This window comes from Solanum lycopersicum, chromosome 9, assembly GCF_036512215.1.
Source record: "Solanum lycopersicum chromosome 9, SLM_r2.1".
Lineage (NCBI taxonomy): Eukaryota > Viridiplantae > Streptophyta > Magnoliopsida > Solanales > Solanaceae > Solanum > Solanum lycopersicum.
The window spans coordinates 17878322-17886597 of NC_090808.1; the positions used below are offsets into that span (position 1 = coordinate 17878322).

Here is an 8276-nt window from a genome sequence, read left to right on the forward strand (position 1 = left end):
AATACAAATTTTTCTTTGGATCTTTTCACATAGATGCAATGGTCTGTTATTGATCATGGTGAAATCAAAGGAAATCACTTATTTTTGGAATCTCATATATCAATGCCTTGAAGATTGTTTTAGGCCAGAAACTGATCTTTTCAATTTACAAACTTTGTTTTCTTGTCCTTTAACAAAGAAACCTACATGTTGTTTCATGTAGATTTCTTCGTCTAGTTTCCATTGACAAAATAGTTTTCATATCCATTTGGTGTAATTTAGATCTGAACGTGCAACAATAACCAAAAATAATTGTATAGAGGTAAACTTCACAACTGTTAAAAAGGTTTCCTCATAATCTATTCCAGCTTCTTGAGTAAAACCTTTTGCAACTGATTGTGCTTTGTGTATCTGTATTGACCCATCTAATTTGAACTTAACTTTGAGAGTTACTTTATTCCTAATATCTCTACGTCCCTGAGGAAGGCCAACTAGATCCCTGACTTTGTTGGTTTTCAAAAACTCTCATTCATATTTCATTGCTTTTAACCATTCATCCTTTTTAGGGCTTAGAATTATTCTTATCAAATTCACTAGGAGATACGAAGAAAAGATAATCCTTAATCTCATAAGATCATTTAGGTACACCTTTTCTTGTACTCTTACATAATTAAAGTTTAGATTCATTTATAAGATTTGGGGATTCAAAAGTTCTACTAGTAGTATATAGGGATCACGAACCATAGTATGTCTAATAACATTACCTAATCTTTTGAATTCAACATATCGTAGAGAGGTCCACCTTCATTTATTTCACGTTTTTGTGAATATCATTTTCCAAAAATCTAACATATCGTGATAAAATTTCAGTATTACTTCCATCCTCCAATACATCATTGAACGCATACCCTTTGGAGCGTTTTGAGTATCTTATAAAGATACAATCATTTGTTTTAAACTTAATTTACCAAACATACCAAATTGATCTTTAATATATGTAGCACAACACCAAGTCGTAGATAATTCAAGTTTGTTTTATGACCAGTCCAAAGATCATAAGAAGTGGAAGATACTAATTTAGAAGGCACCTCACTCAATATGTAGGTTGCATCTCCCAGAAAGAGAGAGACAAATTTGCCTGCGCCATCATTGATTTTGTCATTTAAAATAATTTTCTATTCCTTCTTTTAGATAAATCAATTTGTTGAAGTGTTTAAGTAGTAGTTAATTGTCTAATAATGCTCATTTCAATACATAATGCTTCAAATTATTTTGAAAAATATTCACATCCTCAATCTGTTCTTAAAACCTGTATACTTTTATCTAGTTAATTTTCAACTTCATTCATATATCTTGTAAAGCATTCAAGTGCTTCATATTTATGAGAAAATCAAATAGACATAACCGAAACACGTGAAATCATCAATAAATGTAATGTAATATGCAACACAAGACCTTGTCTTTACAGTTTTGGACAACAAATATTAGAATGTATTAGTTGAAGTAGGAACTCAACTCTGTTAGCTTTGCCAAATGGTTTACGTGTAATCTTTCCAACAAAACAATTTTTACAAGTTGGCACGTTAATTTTCGCGAAAGGACTTAAATTTCTTTCCTTTTCCAACTTATTCATTCGATATTTGCCCTATGAGACCTAATCTTGCATGCCTTGTAATAACATCAATATCGTTATTACTAGAATAATACGTCATTACACAATGGCCAACATAATAGTCATAATTTAAAGGATTACAAACTAAAACGATCATAACGAAGTTGAAAATAATATAAAACATTATCTAGAGTAATTCTAATACCATTTCAAGTAAAAACAAATAAAAACCAACATCTAGATGATAATTTCAAAAATAGAATATAAATATGTCTGCTATTTGAAAAAACAGTATGAACAGAGAAATCTATAAACAACAATTAATAGAAGAAATAATGGAAATAATGGTTGAAAAAGAACAAGAATTACAACATAGAAAAAGAAGATTAGAAGAAAACATATTAGCAGGAGTATGTAATAAATCAATACTAGCACAAAGAAAAGATATATTAATGTTAGAATTAGAATTAGATTGTCTTGAATATGAATTACAACATAATATACGGCCACCATGCAAGTCCACTTTCCAAGGGTCTATCCCTTTGACTTCAAGTCTAACCTTATTTTCTACACAGATCCACATGTGAAACTCGGCAAACCTCCACAAATGCTTCTCGATCTCAACTCAAGTGGCCGGTGGATCCCGAGTCTACAATCCACATAGGATGTGATTTAGTTAGTAAAAAAGTGCTTGAAACATATGTAGCACTTTAAAATAAATTTGGGATTGCTACCTTTTTTGGCTTGCTACATTCACGAGTAAAACGCCCTGGAACTTGGCAATTGTAGCACTTCATTTTGTTCTTGTCTTTTGTCTTGAAAATACTGTTTTTTCCTTTTTTGAATTTGGCTTCTTCCTTTTCTTAGAGGGTCCCTCTCCAATCTCTTTCGTTCTTCCTCATTTTTCTTCCGGTTCTTCTTGCGCTTGAAGCTTGAAGACTTTGTACAACTTGACTCTGCCACAAAGGCATCATAAGTAGTTTTAGCAACAGTAAGCCGCTCATCCTCAAGTTCAACATGGGGGAAACATCATAGAAAGTTTTGATACTATGATTATGGATCAAGTTAATCTTCAAATGTTACCAATTATTGGGAAGAGACCGGATTGCTTCTTGAACTTGTTGCTCATATGAGACAACTTGACAAGCACTTTTGACTTGGACTAGCATGTTTGACATTTTTATCATGACACTTCTTGTTAGTGTCAAATTTGACAGTCAACTGTCGGAGGTGAGAACAGACGTACCCCTTATGTTCCTCGCAGATATACCCACAAAGCATGAGAAGTTAGAAATTCCTCAAATTCATGTATGAGGTCATCAACTACAGAATAAACTATTATTCCACATGTAGTGGAATTAACCTTTTTTCCAAGCTCTATAAGCTTCAAGGTCTCTTCTTTGTTGTGCAGTGTTACCCGCTTCTAGTTGATGCAAAACATGGTTTATACCTCTGAGAATATTTTTCTCTTTCAGTACATACCATATTTTACGACTCTAGATATCGTAATTATTACTGTTTGTTTTTCACCTTTATTTAAGTTAGCATTATACTTTTTCATGCCATTTCTGTAATCAAGAGAAATTTTAGCAAGTTTCACTCATCAATATTAATTTAATCATTTAAGCATGAGATGATTGCATATACTTCATTCAAAAAAATCAATTTTCATAATGACTTCACAGTTTGTGTAAAATCCAAAAGGTTACTAAGTTTCCTATCATCATCTACAATCTAAATCTTTAACCAAAATTTGAGACTAACTTTCTAATGTGTATACTAATATATTGAAGACTTTAATTAACAAGGATTTTTAAGTCTAATAACTTATATTTAAAAAAAAAAACTACATGTTCATATAAGGAAAAGTTAATAAGTAATAACAAACCACTAATTTTTTGAATAGACTAAAATCCTCTCAAAAGTCTTCAAGGCAACAAATATCTATCCTTAGGCTGACAGGGCCAAATATCACGATAAGCATTACTAAATCTACTATCCCAAGGTTCATGGTCAGCGTCTTAAGCTAAGGCTCTCCAATCGAAAAGTTCCTTATGATCATCCAGTTCAACCCATTTCATTTTTTAAAAATGAATTAAATCACGTGAAGGAGTATTAGAGTATATTTTCAAAGATTCAAACTCTTTAAATTTCTTCTCTTTTTCCTTCTACTGACTCTTTCATTCTTTAACAGATTTTGTATAGCCTTTGAGATACCAATCCGTACGATCTCATGCCCTCGGAAACTTGTCTTACAGTGGCTTACTCTTCTACCGTGTTCCTTTTCTCAACTTTAAGAACTTCCTCTTTGAGTAATTTGAGCATGTCCCGTTCAGCTATATCTGCAATGGGAACAAATGAAAATTGAATAATACCATTTAATGTGACAATATATATCACAAATTTTCGTAAAACAAAAAAAAAACATCTTAAAGAACACAAGGAGTGATCTTGAGAAAAATAAATTAAAAGGTACTGAAATTATAATGTAACTACGCTCCCATAAAAAATTATATCAGTAGGCTCATTTTTCACACATCACTTTATTCACACATTACTCTTTTCATACAAAAGTACTTTAATGCTAGTGTAGGTTATCCCATAAAATATAATTAATTAAATAGTGCTAGATCCAAATAGGTAGTGATTTGATCACGTTCTCCCAAAAAAGTTGAAAGAAAAAAACTAACACAATACACTTTTAATTGTGTGTGATTCCTATATATATATAAAGTTATGAACCAAAAAGATAGTACACGTTTTTCCATGAATTAGTATTACTTGAAAAAGTTTACACATGATAAAGTGTAACACATTCTCAATAAAATTATCATGTAGTGCAAAACACTTTCTTCGAAAAAGTTAGAAAGCATACAAGTGCTACACCTTCTAGCATAAAAAAACATAAGGAAAAAGATTCATATTTCCCAAAAGAAAGGAAATTACAAGCCAATTTCCCTACTTATATGTTATTAATACAAACACTTCTTTTCTATTCATGTTCTTCAAATATTTCTTATTAATAGAATAAGTATACAAGTATAACTATTTTCATTCTTCTTCAAATATATATTATTAATAAAATAAGTACATAAGTATGATTATTTTCATTCTTCTTCAAGAAAAATAAGAAAAATTCAAGATAAATAAGACCGCACATATTTGTATACTTCACCATCAAAAAATGAATAGAAGGAAATACATGAGTTCGAAACCTCGTTTTGATCTTTTATCTTTCTAACAGGTAAGTACATATTGATTTTGTTTTATTTTTTTTGTGAAAAAAAAATCACAAAAAAACCAGTGTTTTGTTTCTACCTTTTGTAAATATGGAGCATTCAACCCTTGGTCTGATCCTATCGTTAGATTTATGTAACAGGAACGAAGTTATGCATTAATAACAACGAAATGTTAATCGAAAAGAGTATCTCCTAGTCTGACCTTGAATCACTAGAAAATGAAGGATGAATTTTGCCAACTAAATGTATTCTTTAATTTGGTTGTGTTTTTCCGTTTCTTGTAGTGTTTGTCGTATCATTCTTTTGAAATGAAGAACATCCTTTTAAAGTGAAACATGGGATAATAGATATTGAAAAAAAATTCTAACAGTTCCCCCTCTTTCAAGTTTTAAAACTACACCCCTTTTTATTTAATTTAGATTATCTCTAACCTGATTTTCTGTTTTTATAAAATAAAATGGATTGGTTAAAAATGATTCGAATCGGTTCACATGTGAGATTCATGAACCACAAAAAACAACACAAACATCTAATAAATAAGAATTATTAAACAAATTTTTACCCAACTCTATATCGAAATACTAAAAAAAAAGATTTTATCGAAATACTAAAAAAGAAAAGATTTTACCTCCTCTGGAGAAGCTAAGTAAGAGCTTGAGGTGTTAGAGACGATTCCACCACAAACAGATGAAATCAGGTGAAACCGGAAATGATCAACGAAGTCAAAGAGTGAAAGTAGAACCCAAAGATAAATAACCTCTCGGTTTTCGACTATGTATTTTTTGATAGATTCATATATCTATTTTTCTTCAACTTTTTAGACTATTCTCCTCTACGTATATGTTCATGCCATACTTTTTTCCAACCTTTTCCTTGTTTTATCCCCAATGTATCTAATCTATATCTTCCAACCATTTACAATTAAAAAGTAAGGGGTTTTATAGGAGGAACTTAGGGTTCAGTTTGGGGAAAAGCTCAAGGGCAAATCCGGTTAGAATAGGGAGTTTTCGAATTTCAAAATTGAAATCCTTTCTCAAGGACAGGAATATACCAAATCGATTCCAAACTCACCAAATTCGAATGATAGGATGGCAATGTTGACGTTGCAGATGAATCTCATGTTTTTGACGCGCTTCGTGGCACGATCTCGAGGCTGCAAGGACGAATCCTATGATTGTTGTAGCCAAAATCACCGTGCAAATAAAGTTGGCGAGGGATACAATGTGGATAAAACTGTTACCCGCGAACGTTGTGAACTCGACGTGTCCTAAGACGCTGTCAGTTTTGTTTTGGCGTTGTATCCGTTGCTATTGGAATATTACCGTTTGGGAATTGACGTCGTTCTCTACTTGATGTTGCTGCTAAGTTGTAATGTTAATGTTGGAAATAAATGGATGCTTCTAGGTTTCTTTTGAGAAGGAAAAGGGCCAGGTCGGGGGAAGAAATGGGCTTGGCAATGTAAAAGAATTTAATTTTAGCAAAAAAAAAAAAAGGGATACTTGTATATAATAACAAACTAATAACCTAAAATAAATGGAGTAGCTACGGTTTGATTTAATTATGCTCCATAGCAAACGTTAGCCAAAGTTTGCCAGTCGCCTCTCTCCCAAAAATCTCGCTCGCCACTCTCCCATTCTCGCTCGCCACTCTCCCTCTGCTCGCCTCTCTCGCTTTATACACAGAAGTGTATAAATTGTGTTTCTGTTTTTTATAAAGCGAGAGAAAATCGTATACACATGCAAAAACATTATCTTCGTGTTTTACACTTAATTATACAATTTACAGACATTTTAATCCATTCATTTGTAGGCAAATGCAAATTTTATACAAATATTGCAGCGAAAAAGGCCAACAAATTATACAATTGCGAATTATACAATTGCAGTGAAATACAATTTTCTCTCGCTTTATACAACAGATTTGTATAAATTCTTTTTTTATTTTTGTATAAAGCGAGAGAAAAACATATATCTTCTTCCTATACACTTATAATTATGCAATATACATACATTTTACTTCGTTTCAATTGTATGCAAAGTAAATTTTATACAAATATGCAGCGAAATATGCAGTGAATTATACATATTGTGCATTATACAATTGCAGTGAAATAGGATAGCGAATTATACAATTGCAGCGAAATAGGCCAACGAATTATACAATGTAGGCCAGCGAATTATACAATTATATATGTGTAGCGAATTATACAGTTTCTATGTTTGCTATGGAGCGCAATTATGCAAACTTTGCTATAGCATACAAATATGAATCTTTTGTTTGTTATATGTGAATGTTGCCCAAAAAAAATTATGTTTGTATGTTATAACTATAATTTGTATAATTGCGCTCCATAGAAAATTTTATGTTTAGGATATAAGTACAATAAAACTAATCCTAATTTTTATTTATGATTAATCATTTTGAGAGGAAATATGTTAAATTCCATAGAATATTTTCACAACTAGATCCATAAAGGAGTATGTCTTTGATAAACATTAATAGTTATGTCTTCTTCATTGTTTGATAAACATTGATCTTTATAAAACATGTTTGTACCTTTTTCATTTTATATGTTATCTCAAATGTTTAGAAAATTTATTTTCAAACTATTCCATAGAGATACAAAAATTAGTGCAAAACTAAAAGTAATATAAAAAATAATGTAACATAAAAAGATAACTAAATGTTACATTGAATGTTCTTATACTAGAACTCATACTAAACTTTAAATACATAATTCAAGAAATATAGTGTATCTCTATTTTTAACATAGTCACGCTTCCTTTTCTATTCTTTTTTTTATGATTTATTTTTTTTATACACATCAAACATTTAGTCTATAGCAAGTCGACTTCTAACAGAATCTGATTCAACCAATATAACAGAGTTTTTGTCTATATATGTTAATATAATGTCTATTATTATGGATGTCATGTCATGTCTTTATTTACTTTAGAGAAAAGACATAAAATGCCTACTGAACTTGTCCACACAACTTACTATAACATTTTAACTATACAAGTGTTTCTTTACCCCCGTATTTAATTTGAATTAAATTTATTTACCCCTTAAAGAGTGACTTGACAAAATTTTTATCACCAACTTTTTGTAAGTGTGTGAGAAAGGAAAAGACACTGAAAGCTGACACGTGTCATCTTTTTATTGGATTACATACTTAATAATACTAATTTTTAAATATTTTATTTGAATTAACTTTTCACTCTCTATTTTTTTCTTTTTCTGCATCTTTTTTATTTTTTCCCTTTTTGTTCTTTTTCTGGATCCTCTTCTTTATTTTTGTATCTCTTTCCCATGACTCTTTCTCTTTTTTATTCTTTTCATTTAGTTCAAGTAAACATTTACTCTCAAATGTAACTTCTTCCACATTTTCCCTTATTTTTTCTTTTCTATTTTTAATCGTTTCTTATTTCTTTGACAAAATTTTT

At 30.5% G+C, this 8276-nt stretch overlaps 1 long non-coding RNA gene across 1 annotated transcript; it reads right to left on the minus strand.

Moving 5' to 3' along the window:
* Window positions 1-2004: 2004 nt before the first annotated feature.
* Window positions 2005-6464, minus strand: LOC104649017 (uncharacterized). Its single transcript, XR_742975.4, has 3 exons — window positions 5902-6464; window positions 2326-3933; window positions 2005-2240 (listed from the first exon to the last, which is right to left on the minus strand). It is a non-coding gene; the product is annotated as an uncharacterized lncRNA (long non-coding RNA).
* Window positions 6465-8276: the final 1812 nt, after the last annotated feature.